Source organism: Balearica regulorum, unplaced genomic scaffold (genome assembly GCF_011004875.1).
Source record: "Balearica regulorum gibbericeps isolate bBalReg1 unplaced genomic scaffold, bBalReg1.pri scaffold_34_arrow_ctg1, whole genome shotgun sequence".
NCBI classification, from domain to species: Eukaryota; Metazoa; Chordata; class Aves; order Gruiformes; family Gruidae; genus Balearica; species Balearica regulorum.
In genome coordinates, this window is record NW_022679072.1 from 131,126 (window position 1) to 147,305 (window position 16,180).

At 56.5% G+C, this 16,180-nt stretch overlaps 1 protein-coding gene and 1 long non-coding RNA gene across 2 annotated transcripts in view; one reads left to right on the top strand and one right to left on the bottom strand.

Moving 5' to 3' along the window:
• LOC142599783 (E3 ubiquitin-protein ligase RBBP6-like) overlaps window positions 1–16,180 on the bottom strand; it is a 172,835-nt gene that overhangs the window by 81,813 nt on the left and 74,842 nt on the right. The gene's annotated exons all lie outside the window — the stretch shown is intronic.
• The window catches only part of LOC142599787 (uncharacterized), a 90,365-nt gene continuing 87,811 nt past the window's right edge, over window positions 13,627–16,180 (top strand). Inside the window, exon 1 of the long non-coding RNA XR_012833251.1 lies at window positions 13,627–13,769. This is a non-coding gene — a long non-coding RNA (uncharacterized LOC142599787). The remainder of the gene's footprint in view (window positions 13,770–16,180) is intronic.

Here is a 16,180-nt window from a genome sequence, read left to right on the forward strand (position 1 = left end):
GACACCGCTTCTGTGCCACAGCCATCCTCCTCTCCCCACCAGCCCCGTCAGGAGCGGCGGCGCGGTCTTCTGCCGAAAGAGGAGGAGCGAGAGCTGCGCGGCAGTGCTTCACCTCAGCGCCCGCACTGACGGTCCCTCGGGGCGTCCCCTCCCGTCACGGTGATAACCGCACTTAGTGGGGAAGCGGTCCCGTGGGGGCAGGCGCAGATTCGCCCCGCGAGTGTACACACACGCTCCGGACCAGGTGCTTGCACAGAAGGTGCTCCGGTGCCGAGGCAGGCGGCAGCGGGGGCCATCGCTCTGCCCCGCCGACCCGCTCCCAGGGCGGGCTCAGCGCGGGAGAGCCGCCCCCGCGGAGGGGCCCCGCCGAGGAGGGCCGGTCCCGCCAGGCCCCCCGGCCCGCGCTGAGGGCGGCGGGGCGAGCCGGGACGGCGCCGGGGGGCGGGCGGTACTTCTGCACGGCGGGCGGCGGGCTGGAGCCCTTCTTGGCGCGGGAGGTGCGGGCGCGGCTCGGCGCCACGGAGGTGAGGGGGGAGCCGGCGCCGGTGTCCATCCGGGGTGGGGCGGGGCGGTCCAGGGCGGCGGGACCGGCGGCCTCGTTCGCTTCGCGCCCCGGAGCCGGGCGGCCGCGGCCTGGGCTGTGCCGCCGCCTGCGTGGGGCCCCACGGGTCTGGTCTTGGTGTGGGTCGGAAGGGACCTGGAAAGGCCGCCTGGTCCAGCCCCTGCTGTCTCCAAATAGGGGATAATAAACTCTCCAACACTCCGTTTTAGTGTTAGAAAGCAGGCATTGCTTTCTTCGGTGCCGGGTGCACGGGGGATAGCCCCGCCTGTCGTGCATACCCTAACCCAAACGTTCATCCTTTATATACCTTAAGACCTGAATATTCAGACATTTTCCGAGAAGTCTCCACCTCTCCGCCTATCTACTGCATTTACATAATGCTGGCGTTGCAAAACTACACTCTGCATGCGCGGGGGTCTCGGGTGGTCGCCGGTGGTCGTTTGGGGAGTTAGCCCCCCACTCCTTTGTCCCTGTTATGGTCACAAGCCTTTGAGGACAGTTTCTTCTCCTTGGATGTTGCCCAACTCTGTTGTCCGGCCAAGCTGTTCTTCCTGATCAACGCTGTTTGGGCAATCCTGCCAGGATGTTTCTCTTCTCAAGGGTAGGATATCTTCTCCGTACACATTAATTACTCATAGGCCTTGTTAAATTCAAAGCTAATCATTGTTTGGTCAAAGAATTTCTCAACACTGCCGTGGGCAGGGACCTCTGAGATTTCAGGCCGCGTCCCCTCGCCACCCCCGCCCAGTGAGCTGAGGTCTGCGCTGCCTCCTCCGTGCCAAGGGGCGACGGGTGTGAGGGGCTGCCGGGCTGCTGGAAGCGCTCACCCAAAACGCCTTCCCGGTTTGGGTTCTGTGTTTTCCCCTGGGGTGGACTGCGTCTGAGGAAAGGTCTTCTGCAGCACAGAGGCGGAGCTGGGCGAGCTGAGGAGACTCAGGGCTGGAGCCAGGGGAAGGGTCCATCCAGGAGATGCATCAGGACCTGGCACGCTTACAAGCTGCTGGACTTGGACTCTCTTGCAAATGGAGATGGCCTGAGCAGCTAGTTCAGCCTCTGCAGGGGAAGAGAGCGAGCAGCAAGGTCATGTTCTCAAGGAACTCGACTTGAGAACGGCATTTATGGAAGAGCCTCCTCCTAGACCCTGTCCCTGACAAGCAGCTTGCTTAAGGCACCCTCCCATGGTGCCAGCTGTGTGGAGGCCTTGGAAAGGACTTGTTGCTCTTGACAAGCTCTTTCTCCATCCCTGCGCTTGGCATAGGGAAGCTGCTCTCAGCACTGATGCTGTGAGAGCTGAGGCCTTCTGTAAAAGCTTTGAGTTCATCTGCTGGCTCTGGTTTTCCCAGGCTGTGCGTTAAGTCCGGCTTTGTTGAGCCTCAAGTGGGGCTCTTGTTCTTGTCCATTTTTTTTCTCTGAAACCATTCAAGTGCTGAGGACTGGGATTTGCCCACAGCATCATGTTTGCTTGGGGCTGTCTGGAGACCTCAGTCTTCTTTTGGGATGCTCTCTGTGGGACAGGAGGACAATTGCTTTGAGCTGCCTATACTTCTGGAAGGATTACCCACCTTTGCCTTCCACCCAAAAGACTCCTTAGCGGCACTTGGGTTTGGGGGTTGTTTTTTTTTCAAAAAGGGAGATGTGTGTGAATGGCTAATCTTGTCCTGCTTAGAGTAAATGGTTTTATAGCTAAAAATATCCATTCCATGTTAGAAAACTTGGTTCACTTAAAGATTCAAGCTCTGTGGCTGTTGGGGGTTTGTCATTTGCATAGCCCAGCCAGCCCCCCCCCCCCAGCCCCCTCCCCCCCCCCCCCCCCCCCCCCCCCCGCATACTTCAGAATGTCTGGGTCCCTGCAGCAGTTTTTGAACGGTTCCTCCCAGCTGGGTCAACAGACCCAGTGCAGCCGGTAGATGCCATTGGAGCTCCTGTCTGGCATCAGTCCCTCAGTATTTGGAGTCAGAAGAGGTCAAATTTGAACCTGCAGGTCTTCTTCAATGACCTTCAGGAGCTGTGGGCTGCGGATGGCGACTGGCTCTCTTTTTCTGACCGCTTGACCGGTCCCATTGCTCACGGGAAGTGGAACGGCTTGAACAGGTGAATCTGCCATTTCCCTTCTTCTGGGGGTTACGGGAGCTGTTTTGGAGGTGAGGGAGACACAAAGTCACGGTCTTGAGTCAAATTGGATAGAGCAGAGGTGGACAGTAATTTATCTGACCTCGGTTGTGTATCTGTAACGTGGTTGTAATCGTCTGCGCCTGCCCAAGTGGACTAAGGCCCTGTTTTGTTTTAAAGGAGATATAACGAAGAAAATCAGTGAATCCAGTGCGCGGTCTTTCTGACCAACTCTATAAGCATTTACTGTAGGATGAGATGAACAGGACCTTGAACTCACTGGTTACACTGACTAACTCTCCATTGCCTACAGATGGGACCAAGGTTGGCTTGGACAAGGGTGTCTGCATTAGAGACATCCATGTTTAGTCAGACGAATCGCACTCCAGTCTCTTGTGTTCCTCATCAGGTCTCTGACAACTCTGCTGTTAGCCCTTCTTGAGGCCAAGTGCAGTCTCTGTCCCCTGTATTTATCTCTTGTTTTGTTTTTTTTGTTTGGTTTAGTTTTGTTTAACAGAAAGAAAAGTCAGTCTTAGACATTCAGTTGCCGAAGAAAGTTTGTGTTTGAAGATCACACTTGGATCTTCAGGTGGGTCTAATTAGATGCCTTTTCCTCTTCTGTTCACCCCTGATAAGCTTAGGCACTCTCCGTTTGTCCTGTTTCTGAGGACCGCTCCCCAAGGCACCTAGCATTGCAGAGGGAGACTCTGTATCTCATTTTGCACCATGAATTCTGTGAGTCAGGAGAGCGGAGTATTATTAGGACATCAGCTGATTACATTGCACTGAAGTGAAAAAGGTGCTCTGTAACTTTTGAGAGATAATATTGGGTATGATCAGAATTTAGGTGTTTTGAGCAAAAGATGCTTAAAAAGTTAGGGGAAAATGATTAGCATAGTGCTATTTTTTTTTTTTTGTTTGTTTGGATTTTTGTATGTTTTAGATTTCAAGTTTGAATTTAAACAAATGTAGTGGTATTGATGTGGGAAACATGTTCAAATAGCCAACTATTTCTTTCAAAGGAGAATAAGCAAAGTAGCAGCTACAAAGAGTGTTTTGGCTTTCAAGTGTTTTGTGTTTTTGAACCCAAATCTATAAGCTCCTGTTAAATGAAAGGGGCCTACAAAAGCAATCTTTTAATTCTGTGTCACAAATTTTATGATCCTCCCCCTTCTAAAAAATGATTGTCGGTATTGCTTAGTGGAGACGTAGGCAATTAGTGGTTGGCCTCTCAGGAGATGTATCTCCTTTTGTTCAGAAGACTCTCGGGCTGCACAAGCGGCCAGGCGTCACAGCGCAAATGGAGGATCCCAAAAAGAAGTCAGCAAGTTACAAAGGAGGAATGGGCAAGTAAAAGGCAAAAGCCTGAATCCCATCTGTCCTAAATAACGACCTGCTCAGCTCTGGGCTGGTGGCACAGCCCACCTGCAGTGCAGGGTCTCGGGCACAAGTCTTCTGCAGTTCGGTCATTCTCGCCTTCCTCACAAAACACTACGCAGGTTTTGCAAATCAAAGAAACAGGAGGTATGCAACCCCTCGGTCCCTTGCTTTCTTTCCTCTGCTTTTATTTCCTCTTTACAATGGAGAAAGCAAACCAGCAGAATCAGTCACACTTGTGCGCAGAACTGGGAGGAGTATCTGAGAGAGCAGGAGATGGCGCTGCCGCCCAGAGGGACCTCAACAGGCTGGAGAAAGGGCCTGACGGGAACCTCCCGAGCTTCAACCAAGGGACATGTCAAATCCTGCCCCGGGGGAGGAACGGCCCCAGGCCCCGGGACACACTGAGGGTGCCTGGCTGGAAAGCAGCTCTGCAGAGAAGGCCCTGGGGGTCCTGGTGGACACCACCTTGAACTTGAGCCAGCAAAGGCGGCCAAGGGTGTCCTGGGCTGTATGAGGAGGTGCATTGCCAGCAGGTCAAGGGAGGGGATCAGCGCCGGTGAGGCCACCCCTGGAGTGCTGTGTCCAGTGCTGGGCTCCCCAGGACAAGAGAGACGGGGACAGACTGGAGAGAGTCCAGCGAAGGGCCACCAAGATGGGGAAGGGACTGGAGCAGCTCTGCAGTGAGGAGGGACAGGGAGAGCTCGGACCGTTCAGCGTGGAGCAGAGAAGGCTCGGGGGATCGTCTCTGGAGAGAGAAGTATCGGAAGGGAGGGAGCAAAGGAGATGGAGCCTGGCTCTTCTCAGTGGTGCCCAGGCTCCGTCCGGCTCAGGGTGGCCCTCCTTCAGCAAGGGCTTGGACCAGATGACCTCCAGATGACCTCCAGAGGTCCCTGCCAACCTCACCAACCAGCACCACCACCAGGCACCGCCCAAAAGGGGCCTGAGCAAAGGCGGAGGCGTGAAGCACGCTGCCGGATGGGCTTTGCATCACAAGGTCTGTGTCTGAGGCTGGGCGAGGAGCTTCTGGGCCCCTCCGCGGGGGCTGAGAGCTCTGTGATGGCACCAGAGAGTCACAGTCACCCCATGGCGTCACTTGCGGTGGGCACCCATACACGCTTGGCGTACTGCCAGTGGCACCCGAGCCGTCGAGTCCTGCCAGCAGCACACCAGATGTCGTGACCTGCCAGCGGCTGAGGAGCCACCGAGAGCAGCAGCACTGGAGGCGTCCAGGCACGAGCCGGCGGTGCCGGGAACCGCCAGAAGCTCGCGGCAGGGGGAACACCTACCCCATCTGCTTGGGTCCCCTCGAAAACCCTGCTGGTGTGGACCCGTGCTGGCATGCCTTCTGCCACGCCTGCATCCAGCGCTGGGCTGCCACCGCCCTCACTGCCACCTGCCCGCTCTGCCGGCAGCCCATTGTGGCCATCCACCGCCTGAGGGTGGGCGATGACCGTGCCGGGGTGGCCCGCAGTCCCCACGGCGGCCGCTACCATCCCTACGTGGGGCCGTGGCCGTGGCGGCAGGGGCGGCAGAGGCAGCAGCGGCATCCCGGAGGCCCCCGGTGCCACAACCTCTCCACCGAGCGTGGGGAGCGCAGCCCCCCCCGTGCCCCGCCAGCGTGTCCGGAGCCTGTCCGGGCAGTGGGACAGCGACGGGCGCAGCCGGCTCCGCTCCCCGCCAGAGACACACCAAGATCCATCGTGGCTGCAGAGGGTCCGGGAGGAAGAGCCAGGCTCAGGGGACCACACAGACCACCTCCCCTGGGTCCGCCCCTGAGTGGGGCAGCTGGGCCCCCAGGGGTCCCTGTGAAATAAAACCACCAGGGATGCAGAGAGAGCCGGGGGCCACGCCTGGTTTCTACACACCGCTTTGCTCACTGCTGCAGAACTGGGGGGAGTGGGAGGATACGGCCCTGGGAACTGGGGGAGACGGAAGGATATGGCTGTGGGAACTTGGGCAGAGAGTGGGCTCTGGCTCCAGAGCTGGTAGAGGGGGAGGAACGTCAGCGTTGGAACGGGAGGAGAGGGAGGGCTATGGATGGCCCTGTGACGTGGGGGAGAGGCAGCCGAGGTCCTGTTGACTTGGCAAGAGGCAGGGACGTGGCATGTGGGAAGCAGGGGGAGAGGGTGGGATGGGTATTGCCCAGAACCTGGTGGAGAGGGTGGGGTACGGGGGTGGGAAAGGGATAGACACAGGGATACGGCTGTGAGATGTGGGTAAGAGGGAGGGACACGGTGCCCAGGGAACTAGGGGAAGAGGGAGGAATAGTGATTGGTGTGGGAACTGGTGGGAGAGGGTGCTACAGGGCAGCGGGGACTGGTGGGAGAGGGAGCCACTGCCCAAGGGACGCCGCGGCAGGTACCACAAAACCTGTCTGGGAGAGGGCCGGGCAGAGCAGCCCTAGAAAGTCTTGCTCCACAAAGAGGCCCTTCTCTCCTGCTTTGGCTTGTGCCTACAAGTCAAAGCGCCAAAGGCCGCCTTTCCTGCACGCAGCACTTCAGGAATGTGCCAAGCCTTCCAGGGGAAGGCACCCAAGGTCCCTGGCAAGGACAAGAGCCTGAGTCCAGGTCAGCTTTCTCTACCGCACCACAGCGACTGCCTCCAGGGGCACAGGACAGCCCCGCAGAGCCTCTCCTCGGGAGCCAGAGGAGACGGCAGCATGCTCCAGCTCGAGCTGCACTCATCCAGACAACCGACAGCTGCAGCTGGAGCAGCGCAGCTACGTGCCGCCACCCGGGTTCTTGGCAAAGACCAGTGACAGCTCAGTCCTTCCTTTGCCCCACTCAGGACGGAGGCTGGGGAGATGGAGGGTGAGACAGGCAAGCGTCTGGGAAGCCCTTCCACTGGCTGCCGGGACGTCTGCTCGACCAGGCAGCGTTCTTCATCCGCGGGCCTGACGGTATCCAAAACACGTCTCCTCACACTCTCCTCCATGCTCCCGGGCCCCCTCACCTCTCAGAGAAGGGAAACAGGGATGGCTCCTGCACATCCCTCTGCCCACCGTAAGCTCCCGGAACACAGAGCGTGAGAGCAGAGCGCACACAGCGGGGAGAAGGCAGCGGTACTTCTGCACACAGGTCTGCTTTGGTCTTCTGAGCCGCCGCCTCTGATGTTTGGTACGCATTTTCGGTGACATCCTGTGGCTCTTGCACCGGCCCTGCTGGGTCCAACAAGCTCATCAGAACCGTGCCGACTGCCTCGAGATAATACTAGAATGAAAACGGACAGCTCAAATGCAAGAAGCTCTTGCCATGACTGCAGCTCCCAGGAGGTCAGCTCTAAACTAAGCCACCCTGAAATGGATCCAACACACCACTAAACACCACAGGAACTCAGTACGTCAGTGCTGAAGCTAAGGCAGGACACGGGAAACACGCAGCCTCCCACCCAGTGCAACCAAGAGTTTACGGCGTGCTTCTGAGTGGCTCAGCTCACTTCCAGGAAAGGCCTTTTTCCTCTGTGAAAAAGAAATGATCTTGATCCTCGCCTGTTTCCAGACCTCCTTCTGCCCGTAACTTCTGGATGCTTTTGGTTACCAGGCCTGGTTCTGTGCCTTCCCAACCAGTACCAACATGCACTTTTAGACTGCTGTTTCCTGCAGTGGAAACCAAAATTTGACAATTTTCCTGTGCCTGAAATGTTGTGCGGGGTCGGTGCATCCACAGCTGGAAACTAATTAGTGTAGAACAATTTTAAAACAGAGTATATAACTTGGCAACCCTTGAGTCAGGCCCCACAAACTCAGGCTTCGCCTGTCTCATGCTCCAGTATGAAAGAAAACAATTAGTAAAATAGTTAAAATGTAGAAACAGGATAAGAGAAGCCGTAAATTAGGGAACAGTCCTTGGGTATGAACTAGAAAAAAGACACAAAGTTTGAGGCATCCTGATAAAGGGGGTCCAATATGCCAACAAGCCTGGGACCATCTGGGCAGGACGGATAACAAGGTTGCTGAGCTTGCAAAACGGAGATCATGAAGAAGAGGTCGCCCAGCTGTGTACACTGAAGAAGAGGAGAAAGAGGAAGATTTAAGGAGGACGACCCCTGACGACCACCTGAGAAAGAAATTGCGCAGGCGTATCAGGACATTAGCATATATTCATGAGTTCCCAGAATAATAATGAATATGTATTAGATTTATCAGAAACCTAATGAATATGTAACTCTTTTGTAATATAAATCACGTACAATTTGTTTCTCATCGAGACGCACGTTTGTGGAAATATCCCGGTGCGACTCCCAGCGCTGCAATAAAGGATACCTGCTTCATAGTCACATTGGTTATTGAGTGAATTTTTTTGATTCACTACCCTATTTGCACAACTACCAGGGCAATATTGGAGAGGTGAAGAAAGGACATTCAAGGACTGACCCTCAGCCTGAGCTGAAAAGTGTATTTGAAATGCATTCATCCGTGCACACAGGTTACAGCCAGTATCTCTTCTGCCTCTGTAGCTCCCAGCTACTGATACCTGTGGGAAAAAGTGTTACAGTCCTCTGATAGACTGTGGCACCGAGTTCCACCTGTCTGTAACAGCCTTTATCCTGCGGTTAGGGGTTGCAAAACCAGAAAGAGAGAGTTCAAATGTCTGAAGGGAATTAGAAAAATCCATTAATGAAAGCACAGATAATATGACAGCTCTACAGGAAGAAATCAAATTATTATAACAAGTAGTAATATAGAATCGATTAGCCCTAGACGACCTTGTAGAAGTACAGGACAGAATATGTGCGTTATTGAATAACAGCTGCGGGGGGTTTTATGTAAATCAAGACCAGAAAAATGAAACCGAGAGAAACAAGATAAAGACTCATTGACTCATTTCGAAATATTACATGAAGAGAGGCAGGGATCTCCCACCAATCTATTTGGATGGCTAACCTCTTGGCCCACAGACTTACGTAGAGGACTGTGAACTAAAAGGATTTGGGTTAATGTATTCACTCTCTTGTTTTCATTTGTAAATATATGGCTGTGTTTACTTTGTCTATTACCTTATGCACTCGACTTCAGACTAAAAGAAGAGTAGTATCGTGTGCCCTTGACAGTTAAAAGGAAAGGAGGCACTGGTAGGAAACACGCATTCCCTAACTCTTGTACCAATTCGTGTTTATAGTATAAAACTGAAAGAACTTGTATAAGATCTATCTAGTTGACAATGCAGACTGCACAGACACGGTTCAGTCAGCATGAATGAAGGGCCCCAGGTCCTTGCAAGGAGAAGGACAGCCCCCCACCCTGAAGAAGAAAGGGTACCCCAGGACTACCAGATCACGCCAGCACCCCAGCCCCTTCGACACCTTGGTGAACCCTCCCCTTCTCTGGCATCAGGGATAGGGAACTGCAGCAAGACTGACTCCAGGGACGTCTGCATCAAGAAAGAAACGGGTGGATGACGACACCACAGAATTTGAGTTGCTTTGCAAAACAGCAGCCTCTGTCTCTGTGAGCGTGTCTCTGTGCGTGTCTGTGCATGTGCATGTTAAGCAGCGATTGGTCCTCAGTGCCTGAAAGGTGTAAGAACCATGTCTGAAATGGCATTTGGGATGCCCCAGTTTGAACGGGACACCTCATGCGCACAAACGCAAGAATTCCTCTTGGAATGCTATACTTTGCATTCCAGCTTCTCTCCTCGGTCGGCACGGCCCAGTTGCCAGCTTTTGGTGATGGCTCCCCATCATGGCCGCACGGTACCGCTACCGACACTGGTTCCACCACAGTTGGAAGAAGCATTTGTGCTCCCCAGGGCAGAGAGGGGGAGGACAAAAACAACCCCAAAGCGCCCCAACCCCCTCTGCCCCGGCTCTCACCCCATCACCCCTCTTCTCTTCCCCCAACAGAGAGGTTCCCTCTCCGGCTGCCCATGGCATTGGAGGTGCCCGGTGTGACCTTCACCGCCCGGGCCATGCCGCCACCGGTCACTGCCGGCATGCTGCCCTCTGTCCCGGGGCTGCCGGTGTCCTGCCAGCCTGCCCAGCTCCACCCTGACACCCACCAGCTGGCACAGGCCACTGTGTGGCAGGGGGTGCCAGGGCCCCTGGGGGCACCAGGGCAGCTGGCGGAGCTCCCCCCCGGGGCGCAGCTCCCTTCTGGGGTGCAGCTCCCCTCCAGGGTGCAGCTCCCCCCCCCCCGGGATGCAGGTCTCCCACAGGGTGCAGCTCCCTTCTGGGGTGCAGCTCCCCCATAGGGTGCAGCTCCCCCCTGGGGTGCAGCTCCCCTCCAGGGTGCAGCTCCCTTCTGGGGTGCAGCTCCCCTGTGAGGTGCAGCTCCCCCCCGGGCTGCAGCTCCCTTCTGGGGTGCAGCTCCCCTCCAGGGTGCAGCTCCCTTCTGGGGTGCAGCTCCCCCCTGGGGTGCAGCTCCCCTGTGAGGTGCAGCTCCCCCCCATGGCTGCTCCCTCTCCCCCTGCCTATGGCTGGGGACAGCAGCTGGTGACGGGGATGCTGCTGCCCCACCAGCCGATGGGGCTGGGGCCGTGGGCCCTGCTCCAGGGGCAGCCCCTCTATTTCATGGGCTCCTGCGTGCTCCACGTCCCTGCCCGCCCCGGATCCCTCCCACCCTGCCACCCCCCGGGTCAGCACTGGGTGCAGGGCCCCCCTGTGCTCCGCACCCTGCCCGGCAGAACCCAGAAGCCGTCGGAGGCCTCCAACGAGGACGGGGCAACTGTCAAGAACAGCGACCCCACAGCCTCGCCAGCACAGCTTTCCTCAAGGAGCTCCACGACTCCTCGGGGGATGTGGCGCACGGCGAGTGTCCCCAGCATCCACCGGTGGTGGCGCAAGTAGGGGAAAACGAGGGCACCATCTTGACCGCCAGTGTCCCCAAGTTGACCACCAAGGTCCTCGATGAGCTCCCTGACCTCTCCGAGTACGTGGCAGAGGGTGGCTGCCCCAACGAGCGAGCGGTGGTGGCGGGGCCGGGGGATGGCGAGAGCACCTTCCCCTATGGCCCCGATGTCCCCAACTTGACCACATCCCTCAACAAGCTCCCCCACCTCTTGGACTATAGGGCGGAGGGTGGCTGCAAGAAGGAGCAAGTGGTGGCCGTCATGCTGGTGGACGGCGAAAACATCCTCCTCGATGGCCCCGACAGCCCTGCCAGCGTTGCCTCCTTCAACGATGTCCCCAACTTCTTGGAGGACGGGGAGGACGGCGACTGCCCTGAGGACCATCTGGCAGTTGCGATGCTGGGGGATGCTGACCCCTTCTGGGGGGTGGCGGCCTCTCCCTTGAAGGACCCCAAGGGGAAGGAGAGCGGGCTGACGGCAGACCTCCCCGCCTGGCTGCCGCTGAGTCCCTTGGAGACTTCTGCGGAGGGCTCGCCGGAGAGTTCAGAGGAGACGTCAGAGGACAGCCCTCTGCAGAGTCCCTGCAAGGATTCCCTCCAGGGTCCCCAGGAGAGTCCCCCTACCGAGCCCCCTGCGCATTGTGCTCCTGAATCCCCTGCCCAGCCCCCCGGCTCCCCCCCAGCGCCATCCACCCCTCACGGCCCAAGCGGTGGAGGAGGCTCTGTGGAGGCAGCCCCGGGCGTATTTGATCCGTTTGCCGCTGCCGCCAGGCATCGTCTCGGGCCGTGTGGTGCCCAGATTGGGAGAGGCAGGTGGCAAGAAGGCCAAGCGCCCTGCACCAGCAGGCATCCCCACGACGCAGGAGACCTCCCCGCAGGACAACTTGCCACCCAGGAGGAGCAAGAAGATGGTGGCGTGCCAGGCAGCCAAACATCCGTAAACCCTGCGCAAGGGGAAGCTGGACAGGGACGGGCAGAAGCGGACAGCGCGCAGGAAGCAGCAAGCCAAGAGCATCCAACAGCAGCAATGTGCCTGCCGAGCACCTAGAACCCCCGGGGATGCCAGCGAGCAAGGGTCCTTCACACAGCCGGAGGGGACAGGTTTCACGCAGCCACTCAACCTGGCGGTTACTACTCAAAGGAACAACCGCCCCGCAACCAGCATCCCCACCCCGGCCTGGCACCAACACCCCCGCTACCCCCACCTCGACCCCAGCCTGCTACTGACAGCCCCGCCACCGCCAGCCCCACCTCCGCCTGGAACCGGCGGCCCCACCAACAGCAGCAGGCCGAGGCCTGCACCCACCCGCTCCAGCCCCGGCCCTCTCCCACCTCCCTCTTCCTTGCTTCGCTCATTAAAAGACTTGGGTCTTCGCTTTGCAGCCCCTCTCTGCCTGCGGTCATTTGCGCAGTGGGGTGGGGGGGGCGGGGGCATAACGCGGGGGGTGGCTGCGCTGGGCTGGGGATGGCCACTGAGAGCATGGGAAGACAGGGCATCACGCCGGGTGGCAGGCACCCGTGGGAGAAACCACGCTCATTAGCATCAACGCCAGGAGGACGGAGGCCACCGTCACTGCCCCGGCTCCACCGCCATTGCCGGTGAGCTGGATCCCGCGCTGGGAAGGAGCCGCAGCCGCCCTGGAGGCCAGAGCTGAGCACAGAAAACAGCTCGCATCTGGCCGGCGAGCAGGCATCCCTGGCTGGGGCTCGCGTGCCGACATCCCGGAGCTGGCGCCGCACCAGCTGCCCAGCTCACTCTACCCCCTCTACGGCCTTTGTCTGGCGCTGCCTGGGCCTCATCCGGCAACCCCCCCCCGCCCACAGGGGAGCCCCGAGCCTGTGTCACAAAAACTTTGCAACCGGCCTGCGCCGACCGAGGCAGGAGGCTGGGTCGCAAAGTATAGAGCTACACGGGCAAATATTTTTTCCTGCGCGTGCCGTCTCCCGGCCCAACTGGAGCACCCTGAACGTGCCGTCACACAGGGTTCTGACAGCCTTCAATCCAACGACTGAAGGTACGCGCCAACAGGAACAGCACCGTCTTCTCCCACACCTCTCTCCGTGCTCGGGAGGAGCTGTTCGCACACCCCTGGCAGCTGGCCTTGCTGCCTGAAAATCCTTGTAGGCATGAGAAGTACCCAGCAGTTCAGCTCACTTCCATTGTTGAAGACAAGGCTTTTGGCTAGAACACAGCCAAATAGTTCTTTGCATTTCTTTAGCTCCTGGGGAGTACCGATCAAGGTTTTCCTGTCAAAAGAAACAAGAGAAGCAGTCACAAAAATGCTGAGAACCTGCCAGCCACATACACGGCGCCCACGCAGTAGCATTATCAAGGCCCCGCACAGACACCACGGATTAAGCTAATGCACCAGTGAGGAGAGAGCAGGAACAGTGCTCTGGAACCCACCACTGATTAAGCTAATGCACCAGTGAGGAGAGAGCAGGAACAGTGCTCTGGCACCCACCACGGGAACAAGGAGGGCCCCATGAAGGGGCCTGCAAGATTGAGGAGAGCTGCTGTTCTTTTGCTTCCTGTTTTTCCTCCTCCTGTTCTTCCTCCCCCCGATCTTCCTTTTCGTCCTCCTCCCCCTTCCCTCTTTTCCAGTTTATTCTTCTCCTGTTCTTCCTCATCATCTTTTTTCTCCTCCTCCTCTCCTTCCTTTCCCTCTTCCTCATCCCCCACTAAATCTACTTTAAAGCTCTCCGTGGAAAGTCTGGCCAGCCTGTAGCCTAAGTAGCATTTACATACAAGAAGACATCTGGATTTTTTTTTTTCCCCTCCCCTCAGCCCAGAGGATCCCACGTTGTTGTCCTCAGACTCAAAGGCAGACAGAAATCCAGAGAAGAGCGGTGGCCAAACAGTGAGCGCAGAGGCAGCGCAGCCAAAAGCACCGGAGCCCGAGGGTGGCAGGGAGCGTGCTGATGTGCAGACAGGTAGGATGCTGCAGGGGTTTTAAGTTCATCTAAACCCAAAAACTCATGGATCCAGCCGCACCTACTACCCTCAATTCCTGATGCAGCTGGGAACACCACCTCGAGTTAAGGGTCTCAAATCATTGCCATTAGAACACCCTTGAATTTGCTGCTTTTCACACTAACAAATTAGGCTAAGAAAGGTGACCTTTTTCCAGAGGGTCAGCGACCTTTCCTCAGGTTTCAGCGCATGCTCTGGGAAACAAGCCAGGGCTGCTTTCTTTACTCTTGCCAGAGGCTCGTCAGACGTGGCCTGAGGTTTGTGAACATTCCCACAGCTCGGGCCCCACTGAGCCTGCTACACTGCTGCCCAGCCACGCAGAGGCTTTTCTCCGCTGAGATACCGTTTGACCTGGGCTGGTGGGGAAGCTTTGGCCTCATGCCCTTCCCACTGATGAGCGTAGATCACCTGGTGTACTGAATAGCCCTTATTTTATCATTCTCTGATGTGCTGAGGAAGGTTTCGTAGCTCTGCTGTAGGAGATGGGTACAATTCCTATCAAGCAGGCACATTTCAGATGTGCTGTTTCCTCGAGGGCTTTTCTGGCAGGGGTAGGAAGAGAACATGCTTGTCCTGACCCAGTCGATTGTGTTTTCCCTTTTCTGCCTTTTCCTCTCAGGAAGATCAGGTGATGAAGAGAGAAGCATGTTTTCAACACAGACGGTTAGCAGATGGGCTGTCAGTGTCCTTCTATTGCATTTGCCTTGTCACTACTCAACTACAGACTCAACCAAGTAGCGTTTGTTCTTCTTCACGGTGAGACCTAGTGGTCTGACTTCTTCGGTGTGACACAGTGTTTTAGGAATCCTTCTCAAGGAGGGCACAGGGGTTGCAGAGCACATGGCATCAGAGGGCTGACGGAGACAACCAATGTCCATTTTTTGTGGCGGTATCGTTTTTCCCTTTCTTCCTCCACAGAAGTCGCGTTCCAGCATAGTCTTTGGATCTAGCTTGCCCTACTGAGTCATCAGGTGTAGGCGTGACTTTTAACGCTCAGCTGACCCCAATGCACATCATTCCTCATGCTTTGGCTTTCCAGAGCTGCACTCGGAAGAGCCTGCTGACCGTGGAATAGTGGTGGCCGTGGCATGCCAGACAGATGTGCCTCCTGAAAGACCCCTGCTGTGCTCTCCACCGTGGCAGAGCCAGGAGCAGCCACGGCCAGCAAGCAGGAGGAGAGGTATGAGGCAAAGCCAGGCTCACAAACCCTGTTGCAAGGCCTCTCCTAAGCAAAATCAGTTTTTGGACTTAACGATTCCCTCTCTCTCTCTCACGCTCGCCAGAGCATACCTCCAAAATTCAAAACGTACAGCATCTGTTCAGGACGGAAGGTGCCAGGACGGAAAGCTCAATTTTCCCTTGAAACGCCCCACCAATGCTGGGGATCTGCGCTATCCTAACCACCTGACGGTCCCAACACTCTCTCTGACTCTAGCCAGGCTCCAGCTCCAAAACGGAAAATATACAGCATCTGCTCCCATGCAGAATGTGCTGGTGTAACCATGGGATAGGGGCCGTGAGAGAGAATCAGTTGGATTTTGAACCTCGACGGATCCGTGAGATCGCAGGACCTCCAGCCGGCACCAGGGAATTCTCGGGGAGAACCTTCAATCCCTGGACTGAAGAGCTCTGAGCAAGACCCCTGGGAGAGGTAAAGGCATTCTTAGTTGATTTGAACATTTGCTCTTTTGACTATTTGCTCTTACCACCGTGGCGGGACAAGCCCGCACCAAGAGCACGGGTACCCCTGGGAAGCTGTGGGTTGGAGTCCCACTGAAGCCGTGGGTTGGAGTCCCACCGGAGCCTGCTCGTAAGGCCCGGGGAAAGCTGCACAGAGTTGGGCTAGGGAGACGTCTCAGGTAAAAGTCTCTGCTAGGTGAAAGCCTGTGGAGCAGGAGCCAGAGGGGAGGGGAAGCCTCCAAGGTTGGGATTTCCGGTGGCAGGAGAAATCCCTGGGATTTCCGGTGGCAGGGGAAATCCCTGCGGGAGCTCTAACACGGGTTGGGGTCCCTCTGACTAAGTGCTTGTGATAGTGCGCAATCACAACCACTAAGTCCCTGGGAGATGGGTACTTTTCCGAGTAAGAAACCAATCCCCTGAAAAACACCACTGGGATGTATTTTGGAACACTGGACAGACCTGTGAAGAATTGATCCTTTGACTCGGAAACAATTGGTTGAATATTGTAATCACTGGTGGCCACTGCATACTTCAGAGAGTGGGGAAAAGTGGCCGGAAAATGGGACACTGCAGTATAACACAATGTTGCAATTGATGCTATTTTGTAAGAGGGAAGGTAAATGGAATGAACTGGCATGTGTAGATTTGTTTTTCACACTGCGAAATCATCCGGAATGGCAATGGCAATGTG